General features: G+C 30.7%; 1 protein-coding gene across 3 annotated transcripts in view; it reads right to left on the bottom strand.

Moving 5' to 3' along the window:
• Lpin (phosphatidate phosphatase LPIN) overlaps positions 1 to 17,225 on the bottom strand; it is an 89,000-nt gene that overhangs the window by 15,444 nt on the left and 56,331 nt on the right. The window lies entirely within an intron of this gene.

The raw sequence follows: 17,225 nt of genomic DNA on the forward strand, positions 1-17,225 counted from the left end.
TCAACTTGATGTTAGCACTATTATAATTTACAAGAACTATAACTTTGGTTTGTTATTGTAGTGTTTATATATTGATAGATAATTACATATTGATTTATTTTATCTTTTACCCTTTCAAAATTATTTTGAAACGAAAGATGTTTATAAAATACTCTTTCATATTACATTCTTTATATTATAGGGGACGAAAAATATACCAAAACATTTACTTGGGTCTATTATTTACTGATATGTTCTTCAAATATACGTAAAATTTTCAACAACTGACAATGTTGCAAATCCAAATCCTTGTGCGCATGCCAGGATTCTCCAGAACTAGACTCTTGTAGAAAAATATGAATATGAATACTGCAACCTATATGGACATACGGAGTTCAATTATGTAGTGCAAAGAGTAACATAAACAAAATACAATTTTTTCAGAACAAAGTCCTGAGAGGTATTGTAGGCTCACCCAAATACTATAGGATCGATTACCTACATCGAGACCATCTCATGAGAATATTGAAATATTGCAGCTTTTGGATAACACCAGAACAGGACACAGACTCAAAATAATCAAACCATCTGATCTTGTGTAGTGTTGTGCAGTGAGATGCATATATTAAAAAATACCGCAATGACATGTATAAACATTATTTCACCAGAGACTGAGATAGGGCCGATGGGTCCTCCTAGTTATATACCTATTTAAGTTATTATAAAGACAAATTGTAGGTTAGACGGAAACGACTAGTAACAATGTATTAACTAAATAATTAAAAAAATCAGTATCTGAAATAAAGTTTTTTCATTATTTGAAACGGTTCCAAGTTAACTGGTATAGCACCGGTTTCTAACGGATTAAGCCCGGACAAATAATTAAAAAAAGACCAAAAATAAAAAGCATCACAAAACGTTGTTGGCACATTGCCCTTAAAGGTATTGGAAAATTACCACGTGTATAGTACCAGTCGATGCCACAGTTTCGAGACAGAAACAAAAAGACCACCTGATCATTAAAAGAATTAAAAACAAGCCTGTTTTTATTGCCGTCCAAATGCCAATAATTTATTATCAGACGCGTCAATTAATATTTTTAATTGCGATGATGTTGTATTACATACGATGTTTTTGTTTATTACGCTTACATCACAAAAACTCCATTATATTTTATAATCATTGTAATTGATAACACATTAAAAACCATATCTTATTACCCAAGTTGAATGACGTTGGTTTTAGTTGTTAGATAAAGTAATTAATATATTTTCACAGTTTTAATTTTAAATTAATACATTTTTTTGGAAAAGTTGGAGACAACATATGGTGTTATTCATCACGGATTTCCTAAAATAATACCGCTTTTTGTTATATTTTTACCAATTAGGGTTTATCTGGATTAGACTAGAGATCATTCCAGAAAACATGTGGTCTTATCTCAGCTTGCTTACTGGCTTGACTGGGATGATTTTCCTTGTCGGATTTTCAATTCATGCCTGATTGCCTGACCGATCATAATTATAAACAATGACCGAACAGTCTGTTGGGTTTGCGTCCAATATTTCTGACAATTCATTGTGTCCGAACTTGTTTGCCCTTCAGGCCATTTCATGTCATTTACGTCAAAATCACGAATTTTGGGGAACCAAAACCATAGAATATAGAAATTTAGAAGTGAAAGTTATATGGAAAAATTAGGTCCCACGTTTAAGCTTTTCGGAATCCCTGTTACGCGGCCAAATGTAAATGAAAAATACAACAGCTATATGTGTGTATCTCTCTCGTTCGGCCTCGGTATTAATAATTCTAACCTAAGCAGTTAACGGCCATTTTTAGGTGATATAATTTGTACTATTTATTTACGTCAAGTTTTTCGGTATGTGCTTTTATATATATTTGACAATTACTTTAGAATATCCTGTGTATTTTAATTTATTAGTGTAATAAAAAGAAAACCTTAACGGGTCCTCTTATGATCATCTATGTAGGTTCAGGAAAGTTTGTAATCATTTTAAAGATGAAGACTATAGACCAAAATGTGGAAAGCCATGACTGAAACAAGATGTAATTCCTACTAGTAATTTAAATAGTAAGTATTTTGTTAAATAATAATGATTTATTGCATTGAATTAATTAAGCAATATTTATTGAGATTCTTTAGCTTTACTACAAGACAAGAAACATATGCCCCGAATGGCAATATTAAATCACAAGTTTATTTTGAGGCTGATAGATATATAGGAGATTCTTCTACCCCAACAAGACCCAGAAGTAAATATATAATAAGAAGCTTATATTTATTATTAGAGAATGGAGGTTCCAACTTGAAATGTATATGTTCATTTACAGATAACTCAGCCTGTCTCATCAATTTCGTTTCAGGTTGGATGAAAAATTAATGGCTTTATCCTTATTGAAATGCAGTGGCAGAGGATATAAACTGTTATCGAAGATATTCTGCTTGCGTTCTAGAAGAACATTAATACAGATACTGAATAAGATTCCTTTTTGCTCCTCCAGTAGTAACCTCTAATTTTGGTCGTTAGTTCAGAAACTTGACTGTATAGACCGAACTGCAGTTGTCATATTTCATAAAATATTTAGGTAGGTTGTTAATTTAGTTGATTCTAAAAAATAATACAACAGAACCATTAATTATATTATCTTATTTTAATGTTTGATTTAAATATTAGAGAGAAGATAATATAGGTAGTGGAGATATCTCTGTGATTATATCAATGTCTTTATGGTCAAGGAAAATTAATGTAATTGTAATATATCAATAAAATATTTTTAAAAATATTAATTTTTTATATTTTCCCAGTAAAATTAAAAGAATTTTTTAAAATTTCCCACTAAACATTTTAAAATTTCCCGCCGTAACTAACTGTCATACGGCGCATGCGTAAGCGCCCTCACACGGGGATTCCGAACCTAACTTAGAACCAATTTTAACATAGGAGATGCACTTCTAAGTTTCTTTATTCTATGACCAAAACTGGCAGATATGACCATATATGGCAGGGCAGAAGCAGACAATAGTTAGGTTATTTAACAATTGTTAATATATTTGATTGATAATTAAAATTTTGATCATTAGATAACGCTGTTCACTGAATATCGATGGTTTATAGTTTTTGCTCCATCTTTAGTGCTGCTTATTATGAGGTTTGTGTTTGATAGCCACAAAATATAGAAATATAGAAAGGGAATTTAATTGGGCACACCCATAACCATGTTCTCACTATGCGTCTAAGCCTGACTAGAGTCAAAAAGTTGTTGGACTTAAATTGAGGCCAAATTCATTTTCTTTATTTCGATTCGAAACTTTGTAACACATCTTAGATTATACTCTTTTTTTCTATTTTTGTGTTATGACGACAATTTTGTAGCATTTAAGGCAAATCTTATATGTTTAATTACAAAACCTTAATAAAAATGTTGTTCTTAAGGATGTAAAGATTCAAATAAATTTAATTATTTTTCAAAGGATTCGGCTTTAGCGCAAAAACGGTTTTTAAAAGCAAACAATGATAAACCTCAGGAAACCTCTTATGATCTCCAACATCAAGCTTCCAAACAGGAAGGTTTATTCTTTGCATAACAGACCGATCTGACGATTGTAGACCCAAATGTGGAATATCATTGTTTAACCAAAATATAGTTTCTAATTACAATTTTAATATCATGTCTTTCATTAAAATCTACATCGATAATTGAATTGAAATACAAAATATGTTAATATCTACAAATCATTTTCCTTACCCTATCTAAATGGAAAATATGACTATAAGTTAAATATTGGAATCAGCAGTTGCTAAGGCCACATTAGAATCTTAAAAAAAATAGAACTACAAATATATAGTCAATTCAAAATAGCAGTGACACGAGTGTCAATATATGTTTGTATAAAGTTGTAAATTCGTTTTACAGTCAGACAATATTATTCTTGTCATTTTATTCTATTTAAAAAGAGATAGAATGCTGTTAGAGAAGTTCGTACATGTAACGGAATGAGACTGCAAAAGTTGTCCGTTTGCCAAACTTCTGAAAATTCTTCAAAATATTATAATTACGGGTTATAAACCGACAAACGTTGTTTTAACGCTTTGTTTTAATAAATTTGAAATCGCTGCGGTTTTTATTGAAAATTTTTTTTTGCGCCTTGCAGCTGCACTTTATATTAGTACAAACACGGTCACTAATTTATCTCAAAAAATAAAAAACAATATAACCTTAAATTCGCCAAAAAGTAACCGTGTTTATGCGAAACAGGTGACGAATCAAGATAAATCTTGGCGTTTCAGAGATCAAATATACGAAATGTATAAAACAGTAAGTAGTTTTTTCAATCGACACATAATTTAATACAATTATTTCAGAGAAAATTATTAGTCTGGAAAGTATCCATAAAGATCCAAAAGATATACAGATATTTGAAAGATGTAGAACATCCGTTCATACATTGTTGGATAATCTAGGATTTATGTGGTGTAAAGATAACCCACGAAGGAATTTAATCGAACTTCCATAGATTGCTTTTAAAAGAATATAATGTTTAAAAACATATAACAAAATCAAGGAAGAATTATATCAATTTATATATTTAAAAGAGCCATGGATATTTCAGAATGGTACATTGGGTTGCTCATGGCAAGATGATAATAAATATAGTATAAATGCAATAAAGGTTCATGGAAAAAGGTAAACGTTGGAATAACTATCGATTAGGTTTTTTTAGTCTAAACTTTTATTCATTACAGACATATAGTTCTTCATGCTGGAAACTGGAATGGTTTTATTCCTGGTTCAGAATTAGTGTTTAGTTTGAAAAACAGCTTTTAAAAAACTTAGAGGAACCATCAGTTATTGTTACGTACAATGCACCATATCTACCATATAAATATATAGTACACTGGTGGAGAAAATCCTAACAAGTTCATCAACAAAGGCTGCAATTAAGGAATGGCTTAAAGTACATAAAATAAGTTTCGAGGAAATCACGTTAAAGAATGAACTATTTCAAATTATTACACGGTAAATATAAATGAAATATTTAATTGCATTTCATGTAATTTACTTTTTTATAATTAAGCCTGACAAAACATACATAGTAGATCAGATTACTGAATGTTATGGCCACAGTGTATATTATGTCTCCCTCCCTATCACTGCATTTTTAATCCAAATGAGTTGATATGGGGTATTGCAAAGAATTATTATAATAGATAATCAGGTCGAGGAGGATATTCAAACCAGAACTGTCTGGATTTATGGAAAGGAGCATTGTCGAAAATAACACCTATCAGTTTGTATGAGCTCGATCACACACATCGAAGAAGAAATTGACAAATGGTGGAATCTTGAGTAAGTTTTTAATAGATTGAAAATAAACAGCTTGACTAGTATTTCTGAAAGTGACTGTGATTGAATAAAACTTTATGAATGTTGGTTTATGATTCAATGCTGACGATTACCAAGACAGGTTGATGAAAGAGGAAACCACTAAAGGTCGGTATACAATTAATATACTTTAATTGTAGGGAATTGTATTATACAGTGCGAAAGCTTTATGAGCATGTGTGCTATTGTTGATAATATATATGAACGTTTAGTTAACGTGTATAAGGAGAGAAATAACACTAACTGTTTTGCAGATATGGCAAATGCCATTAAGAAAGATGCAGTGATTAAATGTAGTTTTATCAAGAAAGATGTATACAGATAGTAATAGGACAAACTAAAGAGAAATGTAGTAATATCATAATGACTTTACAAGGATACATTGCAACGAAAGAAACAAGAACTAAGCGTAAAACATAAATATGCTCTCTAATGAAAGTAAAATACATTACTCAGATATACAATTGTGAATTAAGTGGATTAGGCCTTCGGGGATACCATTACATACAAAAACGCGTCTAGAACCCTACCGATACTAGTGTGGAAAAAAGCTCAATGTATATATAATAAAACAACTCTAACGTATAAATTATTGTGGCTGTAAAATTAATTGTAGTTTTAAGTTCTTCGATAATAAATGCATTTGATATACTATAATGTTAAAATAAATTATATTTAATAGAATATTTGTTCAATTATTTTATTTATATTAAAATTTTGTTATATGGCAGAGCCTAAATGTATTAAAACTCAGAATAGCTGCGGCAATATTGCGACATTTCCCGTGTCATTGCTATTTTGAATTGACTATATATATTTTATTAAGTAAATTGAGAAGTTTAAAAACTGAAAATTATAACATAATTTCTGCGCAGATGCCTTTGCCTTCAACTTGATGCTGATAAGAACCTTTATGATTCTGCTATTATGTTATGTAAACCTATTTTAATTCGAAGCTGTTGTGGCGAAGTTATCCTAGATTATTTGTTATTTTTTATTTACTGGTAAAATAATATAGAACACCAAATGTAATGAAAATTCTCAATCAGATATTATGCCAGCAAATGTTGATTTTTTAAATGATTAATTTTGTATAACATCCTGAATAAAGGAAATATAATAACAAATATAATAATTAGATATGGTTTGTTCTGGTGGATGAAAAGGAAATTGAATGCCAGAGAGCAAAAATTACAAATTTCGAATAGCTACTACTGCTATATAATATAGAGAGTGTCCAATTAAATACCTATATAAATATATAAAAAAGAACAAGGAGGTTTCGTAATCAAAATTGTAACATGGAAATTCAGTAAATTGAAATGTTGTATGCTTAAGAATATTTTGGACAAATTATTATTTCTTAATTTATTATATTTGAGGCAATAACGATGTACGATTAGAAAATAAGTTATCAGTTGTCAGACTGGATACTGTTTTTTGATGTATTTTGAAAATGTTTACATATATGTTATACAAATGTTTCATTAAAATTTTATTTTTTTATTTCCCGCTGTAATACAAAAAAAAATAATCTTATTTTTTATTTTCACCTTGTAGTAATTTAAGTCGCCTGTGGCGCCCCCCGGTGGTTTCGATGAACAAAACTAGGCTACAATTTTATACATCGGAGATCGCACTCTATGCCTATACTATGTTAATAATAATTGACAGTAGACAACCTCTCGAATTTTAACAAAAATGGAAAAAGTTATTTTCGTGTGTTGATTATTTATGTACATTATTTTTTTGCCTAAAACATCACCGAAATCAAGGAAAGGTCAAAAAAATAACATTCATTCAAAAAGTCCCTGACTTATCAGACAGCCCTTGTAAATATCAATTTAATTCTGATATTATGTTTTTCGTGTGATAAAAGCTAAAGACAAACTATTTCCTCTTGACAGACTTCTGGGTCAAGGCTATCTTACTAACACCATATATTTCAAAATTAATCAACTTTTATTCTCAATAATATCTAATTAATAACAATACTGACGTCAAACACGTTGGTCCAACGAAGGCACACACAATCAGAGGCAAGCGAATTGTTGCCAACAAATTTACGGCATAATTTTTCAGTGTAATAACCTTAGGTTCAATTAGACGCGATATGTCGGTTCTAGATCGGCGAAAACGAACAACAAATGACGTCTCTGAAGCATGTCAGCAAAGCAATGAAGATATTCGCTATTGTTACCGTATATTAAAATCGATATTTTTCTATTTTTAAAAAACTATCGACGTCTAGACTTTGATGTTACTTTATTTTTCTTTATACTTATTTCTGTATAGCGTTTTGTATATTGATAAGCGCAAGAGGGAGTGATATTTAAATGAATACATTAATCAATAAGTTTTGGTCATAAGAAAAATATAAAATATTCTTTAAAAGGCATTTATTGAGAAAACTTAGTACAATATATATTAATCAATGTATTTTCCATTATTTTTAATAACTTCATCCTATCTTTCTTTTTATAGCAATCCAATCGACCATTGATCCATTTTCGTACTTTCGTAACGGTATGCCAGCCAAGCCATTGGGTATCGATTTGAAAAAATAATAATCAGAAAACGCTATGCCTGGTGAGTACACTGGGCAAGGAATGTGTGTCGCAGAAAAAAATCTCGATTTTTCGATATATCGATATTTTAAAAAATATCGATACATCGGCTAACACAAAAATGTCGATACCAAACCATTCAAAATTCACTTGTTAATAAAGGGGAAAATCCCTAAATGACTATGAACTTTCGGCTCCAACTAAAAGTTCGATACTATAAAAAATATCGACCGAAAGAATACAATTTTTTAAAGCATATAATAAAATCAAAAAACTTATTATTTCAATTTGTGAGTTTAGATGGGACATGGATAGTAAACCCAACGGTCACTCATCGCAAGATGATAATAAAAATAGTGTTAACACAACTAAAGTTGATATAAAAAGGTGGAAATAAAAACACTGGAATAACATTAAGGTTTTATTAGTCAGAATATTTGTTAATATTTCATCGCAGATATATTGTTTCATGCTGGAAACAGTAAAAGTTAATAGCACCTTCGGTTTGGATGACCTCGATCTGGCACATTGAAGAAGAAACTGGGAAATGATGGAATCCTGAACAAACGTTCGACAGATTGGAAATGAATAGCTTAGTTATTCACTTGAGTGAAACTTTCTCAATATGGGATTATGATTCAATTCTAATTATTTTCAAGACAGGGTGATAAGACTGGAAACAACTAAAGGTGTGTATATAATTAATATACAATAATTGTAGGAAATCGTACTCTAGAATGAATGAAAGATTTATGTCCATTAGATATGTGTGTTATTGTACGAATATACATGAGTATTTGGTTAAAATGTGTAAGGAGAGAAAACACATTAACTGTTTTTCATATATGGCAAATGCGTTAGGGAGTGATTAATTTTATGAAGAATGGTACTACACAGTTTCTTCTGCTACTACACAGATAGTAGCAGAAGAAATAAAAAATATAGTGATATCAAATGATAAGCAAACAAGAACTAAAGGTAAAAAGTTAAATCTGCGCTCTAATGAAAGTACAATACATTACTTGGATATACAATTAGGTTAATTAGGTATATTAAGGCCTCCAGGGGGATACATACTACATAGCAGGGAGATATCACATAAAAAACGCGCTTAGAACTCTATTTCACAGGTGGTGTGGAAAAGAGTTAAAGGTAAATATAATAAAATAACTCTAACCTAGAAATTATTGTGGCTATTATTTGACAATATATGCATTAGATGTACCATAATGCTAAAATAAACATAAATATATATATATATATATATATATATATATATATATATATATATATATATATATATATATATATATATATATATATATATATATTACATTTTTGTTTCATTATTTTATTTAAACTAGTATTTTATTATGTATCAAAGCCAAATTGAACTAAAACTCACAGTTGATACGGCAACATTGCGACGTTTTGACGTCATAAATTTAGCTGACGTATGTTTACACCAAATTTGGATAGACTGTATGCATATTTTTTCGTTATCATTACGCTGGGTGAAATGAGCTTCGGTAGCAGTTATTTTATGTAGAAAATGGCCAAAATCACCAAATTAGCAGTTAAGTTAGGTTCTTTAAATTGATACTTAGCATTTTAAGATGCAATCAAAATGTATGTAAGCGTCCAATACATCCTCCATATACTCTTATCTAAATTACCTCTTCAGAAGCACACTACTATAGGTAAGAATAATTGGCGACTATTATAATTGTTAATTACTACTAAAGAAATTGCTAATTCCTACCCATACTTTAACTTATTATATATAATGCATAAATTATTCACATCGAGTTATCCACATATATACTAGCGACTGCCGCCGCATATTTACCAGTGAGGAACCAGTGATTGGCAAGATGCGAAAATTGGTACCATGGGGTTACTCATAATTCACGGCAAGACTAACATTTTCCACAAAAAAATCAGTAAAAGACCATTCGGTTTATAACTTCTAATTATTATCACTAATGCTTTAAAGAATTTTACAGATGTAGTGACCTTGAGGCATGTCGAATTTTACATCGTGGAATAACTGTCTAAAAATACCCAGGAATATAAGCCCAGAAGTTGAACACAGGTGGGGTGCTAGCAGTGCCAACACGATAACCATTAGCTGGCAACCCTGAGACGTTTATCTGGGAGATTATTGAAGGGTAATTTGAATCATCCAGTATCTGATCAGTGTTGAGTTCAGACGTGCCACCATCGACTGCCCAAGCCTCGTCAACAGGTAAACTCAGCGCCGATCCTTTTTATCACTAATATTTTCCACATTTTATTTTATATCGTCAATAAATAACGTTCACATCATGTAAACAGCAGTGTTTCATTTCGTTTTACGTCTATTCACCGAGCCATATCATAAACCCTAAAAATACATTTGGTAACATGATCCACCAAATTCAAATTGAATTTTATAGGATGTATGAATCATCAATATGTAACCGACGCATCAAACAGCATTCTACCTCTTTTGAACTAGGAAAAAATGAGAAGGAAAAATTCGTTTCGAGTTTAAAATGAATTTTACATTTTTACAACGAATAATTAGCACTACATTCGACGTCATTTATCGGACGGGCTATAGTAGTGTTTATTAAATTACGTAAATAATAAAATACATTCCTGCATTCCGCTCACTATATAGGAACCAAGTGGTATAAGACTAAAGGTTCAAAGTCTACGCTATATTAAATAATCTAATATATTGTACAAATAAAAATATATTTACTTATCACATAACCCTCGTATGATCACTTCATAATCGCAATATGATCATAATCGCATTATTTTTTGTTATTTTTCAAGTAGTTTTTTAAAACATAGTATATAAGTCAATTTCGCAGGTTTCTTTTGACGTCAACTTTACTCGTAATCCATACTCCAAGACGGAAATGACCGATAGCTCGGCGATGATAATCTTGTTTACATAATTTCAACCATGAACTTTGTTCTATCATAACCTCATGTTTTATTTACCTTTTTATTTATTAATATTTGGAATCGATCGAAATATTAAATCAAAATGTAAGTTTTGGCACTGTTAAACATAAGAAAAAACACTGCATTTCGGAAACGTTTGTCTTAGCTTGCATAATGCTAAAGGTAATTGTGTCTACCTAACATAAGTTATTAATATCTAATTTACAACAAACATAATTGCATTAATTTTATTTCATTTCAATAAATATAAAACTGTTAATTCATTCATTTTGGTTAACCATTAATTGTTCGACTTGAAATTAATGATTGGGCAGTTCTTTTTTGCTTCTAGTGTACTACATAAATTTTCATATCGTTAATAGTTATGAACTAACTGACTGTGATTTAGATGTAGTGATTTGACAGGAATCTGAAACGTTGCCACGAAAAATTATACAGATTAAAATTATTTAAAAAAATTAATTAAGAACAGTGCTATCGCTATCCTAATCCTATGCCAGGTGTTTGTTATACAGTTTTCGTATGATTAAATGTTTATTATATTTGTATTGCATATGACAAATGGCTTAGTAGTGATGGTGGGATCGAACGATTTAACAATAAATATGGAATTCGACTCCTGCCTATATCTGAAAAATATTACCAGAAAAAACAAATGCTGTATTATTTGAAAGATCTGCCCTAGGAAGAAAGCCGGAATAACAAGGAATAATTTTTCTAGCTTTCTAGAAGTATACTAACGAATTGGATAGTATAATAATGGATATTACTAATGCCAAATGTTCACCCAAAATAAAGCCAATGATAATAGGAAAAATAAAAAATCTAAGCATCATTTTAAAACTGTAATATCCCTGTGGATTATGCTTGTTCAAAAACCGCCTGGATGACAAGCAATATATTCCTCAAGTGGTTTCACAAGCATCTCTCAGGTATAACATTGACAATTTATTTATTAAAACCAGTATACAACTAACAGTTAACTTTAATCTGACTTTAAACAAACAATTGCAAGATCAGAAAGTATTTTCGGTTTGAGATGTCTATGTCTAATAATATTGATTTCAAGCTCGCGATGGAGCAAACCTTGCGTACCAAGGCGCATTCACAATACACTTTTGCACCTTATTTTGAAACCTTTGAATCATTTGGACATGGGAGTTACTGGCGCAGCCTTATTGCTGAATATCATACCTATACACTGGTCTTAGTATCTGCTGGTATAAAATAAGCTTGTTGTAAGTTGATAATTTAAGGATTTTCGCCCAAACAACAAGTACATTTTTCTGAACTTGATATCGAGTTCATCGTGTTTCTTTTTTTATATGCTCCTTCCATATGAGTTTGGCATCCAGGGTTATCCCAAGGTATTTTGTTGTGTTGCCATATGGAATTTGCATGCTGTTAATAAAGACATGTTGTGGCGTGATCCTCTTATTTGTGAATTCTAGAATTTTTAGTCCAGATAGCAACTTTATTGGTATCTAATAGAAGATTGGAGTTTCTGGGTTGAGCTCTGTACAGTATCTACTACTCCTAATATTGCCGTATCATTAGTAAAGGTAGCACGCCAGCTCTTATCAATTTGAGATCACAGTATGTTCCTTCATGGTTAACATGGAAGTATCGATTTATAAAAAAATATTTTACTAGCAGATAGAAATGTTTAGGATAAATTATTTTATTTTATATAGAAGGGCTTCATGACATACTCTGTCAAAAGCCTGTGTAATATCGAGAAAGACAGCAGAGCATACACCTTTATTTTATAGAATTTAAAGCTAATATATATTTAATTTGTCAGTAGAACAGCAAATGGGGAACGAGAATGGGCCAATTTTTTACTTAAGTATCAACCACAGAGCGTAACTCAGTTAGTCCAACAAATGGACCAGGACATAATAAAACTTATCAAACTATACTACCGAAAGTTTCTACTTTCAACCATACGATAAAAAAATCTTGAAAATTTGCATAAGACCTGGAAAGCTCTGTATCCAGAAAATACTCAAAAATGTTGGTATAATTTCTTTGGCGCCGATAATGAAGATGATGATGTTTCCTTAAATGTAATTAGGGAACAATTGCGATGGAATGCAGATATCGTTATTAGTGCGTCCTTGGAGAAATGAGTGCCTACTGGAAATGGTTGGTGAATTTCAATATTCATTGTACACTAGCTGATCTGATCAATTGTGGAACGAATATAAGCAGTAGTAAGTATAATAGTAGTAACTTTTTAAGCAAATTTTAGATGGGTTGAAAGAAAAGAAGTATCATCAAGATAATACCAAATGCCTAATGTTTATTATTTAAATCACTTAAACCACGTTCGTTAATGTAAAATGTTAATATTCGATAATCTGAAATACACTTAGTTTAAATTAGTTTACATTTTTTACTGTTTCTTGTTCTAAATTAAGTTTCCACACTACAGAAAAAAGAATATGACGATGAGTATTTATCCTGTATTAAAGTGACACTGCAGTGCGTTCAATTGTAAAATTAATTTGCACTTGCCACCAAATTGATAAATAAAACTTGCTCCATACATCATTAACTTTATCCGCCTGATCTTGCATCATGTAATTTCTACTAATTTGAAAAATTGCATTTGCCGATAAAAGATGTAAAATAAATATGATGTTAGATGTTAAATTTACATTGACATTATCTGCAGACGACAAAAAAATCGTTAAACATACTTCTTGACTATGCAAGATACTTATATATACTTATACAAAATATATAATGTATCAAAGAGATTAATATATATAAAACAAGAGAGTTTTTAAAAGTTTTTGATTAAAAATAACTCAAAGATATTTTCAACTATATTAAGATTCACTTGTTAAATTTTGTCGGTTTACTTTTAGAGTTATCTAGATTTAATGCTATTTTTTTAAAACAAAATCTAAAGAAACTATACATATCTATTATTTTATTTACCTAAAATTGTTAACAGTTACGTTTTAAATGTCAAAGAAACATGTTGTCTACGCCAAATTATTATGATGGAGAATTGGCAAATCCCGTATATTCAATGCCGTGACAATGAAAAGCCTCGGTCATGACACAGCCGAGTGATATAAATAATTCTAGTGACTTGGTGTCTGGTTAATCACGATTGGGTTCGATCAAATTCCACTCGTCTCGCTATCGGATATATTTTCGTGTTTTTGACGACTTTTAATACAATTACTTGAGAAAAAATGTGCTGTGTAATAAAAAAATATCGATGCTACAAACTCGGAGACTTTTAAAAAAGATTCTGGTTTAATAATGGTAATGAAATATGTGTTGTGTCTAAGTCATTATTATGGCTCTATGAAAAATTTAAAAATATATATTGTATTGTTTAAAAATTAAAATTTTTAAAATATTAGGATTTGTCTTTTTTACAAACAACGCGTTTTTCCTATTTTTTATTGTAAATTTAAAGCTAACCCTTAAAACTTGATAATAATGATTGCTAATAATAATAATGATTGAGATGATCGATTGAAGAAGTGATGATCGGAAATGTCCCTAGAATACCTAAAATAAATAGGAAATAGTCACTGGGGGCTGGGCGGCAGATCTGGAGAATACGGTGGATGAGGAAGCAATTCGAAGTTCAATTCATGGACTTTTGCCCTCGTTTTCACTGACTTGTGACACGGTGCATTGTGACACGCGACTTTTCAATTGACCTGTTAGATATTCACCTAACACATGGGCTGAAAAGTCCCGGGCGTAACAAGGAAAACGTGCCTTATTTTTGTTCAAAATTGGCTTCATTCCTTAACATAATCTGCATCAAGAGCCACAGAATAATTCCAGCGCCGCTCTGACATTTCAATATCACTTTCATAGAACAATTTATCTTTTGCCTTGAAATAGGCCTGTCGCCAGTTGCTGTCCACTCAGATAATGATCGTTTTGATTCCGGAGTGAAGTGATGGATCCATGTTTCATCCATTGTTACATATCGACGCAAAAATTCCGATTTTTTTTTACGTTTAAACATGGCCAAATACAACATCATCAACACGTTTTTGTTTTTGGTCAATGGTGAGTAAACGCGGCACCCACTTTGAACAGAGTTTCCTCGTAGTTAAATGCTCACGCAACTTCACTTTTAGATCACTGAAGGCGATTTTATGGATTTTTTAAAATGTCTTCTGAAGCATAGGGTATCTTTAGGGATCAGTGGTGGCGTGAAAAAAATTAAATCCAAGCAAAATACGTTAATAATACGTGCAATCACATAATTGAGCGGTTATCGATGCGGTTAATTCGCTATTGAAATATACCATATTTAATATCAATTTTGTTTTTATTTCTTGCATTTTCATTAATATTTTCAAAACCTCAATTAGAGTACAATAAATTTACTTCTCAACAAGTTTTCGTACAAGTTTTCATACGAGTAAAACAACCAAGTTAAATTAAAATCTGATTCATATCAAACAGCGATAAAAGAACGTTTTGAACAGGCCAAAAAATTAGGGACGAGAATTTGAAAGCATTACTCGATGAATGGAGATCGCTACCGACTACAGTTGATGAGTTTAAGTCGAGCACAGCGCGAGAAATGACCGGAATACGAGCAAAGATGCAACAATGTTATGCTTCAGCATGACAACACTCGACCACATGTTGCAAAATCGGCAAAAACATACTTGAAAACGTTAAATAGGAAATTTAACCCACCCGCCATATTCTACAGACTTTGCTCCTTCCAATGACTACTTGTTCCGACATATAAGTCTGACCAGCGCTTCACTTCTTATGAAAATACCAAAAAATAAGTCGATTCGTGGATAACCTTGTTCTTTCGAGATGAAATCCGTAAATTGCCTGAAAGATAGGAAACAGTAGCGGCTATAGATGTACAATACTATGAATAAAATAAATTGTACAGATCTTTCATAACAAAGCTTTACAATTAAAAAAAATCCTTTTAAAACTAACTCATTTTTTTAAAGTTCTTAAGTGAACTGTATTATATCCCACTCTGTACAATGCTTGTTTAAAAAGCTTTTAGAGCTGTATCTTGAAATATTGTTGAAATATTACACTTTTTATTTTTTAAAAATTTTACTAAATTTTTTTATAATATTTTTATTATATACGCTTAGTACAATCTTAATTATAAATTAATTTATTACTACGTTTCATTTGTACTTGGATTAATTCACAAGCAATACGAGTGCGAGAAAATGTATCAATATGTATTCCACAATTATAAAATTATAATAACTTATAGCTATAGTTTACACTAAAGGTATACACTTTATATAAGTTCGTATGGTTTGGTTCGCTTCAATCTCCTGACATGTTAGTATGGTTAGTATGATTTAGTAATCTTCTTTCGTGTTTGAAGGCGAAATCTTGGATAACTTCGCAAATCCTTTGATTTCCGGTTACGTAGCGATAATCATTGGTAATCAATCGAAAAACCTTATTAGGACAGCGTTGGAACTTTAGCGAAATAACACACTTATTTCTACGTGTTTCTATTTGTGTTTATATATTTCTAAATATAACTATAACATTTATAATTAAGTACCATACCTCATCCGTTACCCAAACAAGTGGAATTTGATCAAATTTAACCAGACACCAAGCCGCTAGAATTACTCATACCACTCGACTGTATCTTTGAACTTAACATAAGATAAATTGTTTGTATTATTAAAAATATATGAAGTAGCTGTACTAATCATACGAGATAAATACGCAGTCACAATTCCGTTTTGTTATCAGGCCATCGTATGATGTTTAAATTAAAAAAAAATAGAGACGACGATTTAAAGAAAAATTAAAAACACAATAATTCAAACTCAAAAAACATTGCGGCGATTGAAGTTTGTTTCTTTTTACCAAATACATTTGGCATTTTCGTTGCAGTGTCAATGTCAGCGAACTATTTTAGTATTCTAAATATAGATTGGCGACGATCAGGTCGGCAACCAAGGTATATATCGTCAATTCTCGGATGCATCTAGCCTGATTTTTTTCAAATTCGAGTATTTTCATTGTACGTTTATTATTGCATCATTTTGTATCTACTGACCCCGTCATTTTTCTAAATACTGACTTTCGGTTACAAAATAACATGATTATTAGAATCACGAAGTTGTAGACGTGAACTAATCAATTACTAGCTTTTTTATTTATAAAGAAATAATATAATCCTGAAATTTTTAAGCCAGTAGAACCTTCTTGATGTATCAATATTGAAGAGATTGATTAAAAAATTCAGGATGCTATATCATTTAGTGATCCTTAATAAAAGATAAATTCGACATCATGTTTAGGCAATTA

The sequence above is a fragment of the Rhynchophorus ferrugineus genome, unplaced genomic scaffold (assembly GCF_030347505.1).
Source record: "Rhynchophorus ferrugineus isolate W39M unplaced genomic scaffold, kcgeb_rfMv2 rfM4, whole genome shotgun sequence".
Lineage (NCBI taxonomy): Eukaryota > Metazoa > Arthropoda > Insecta > Coleoptera > Curculionidae > Rhynchophorus > Rhynchophorus ferrugineus.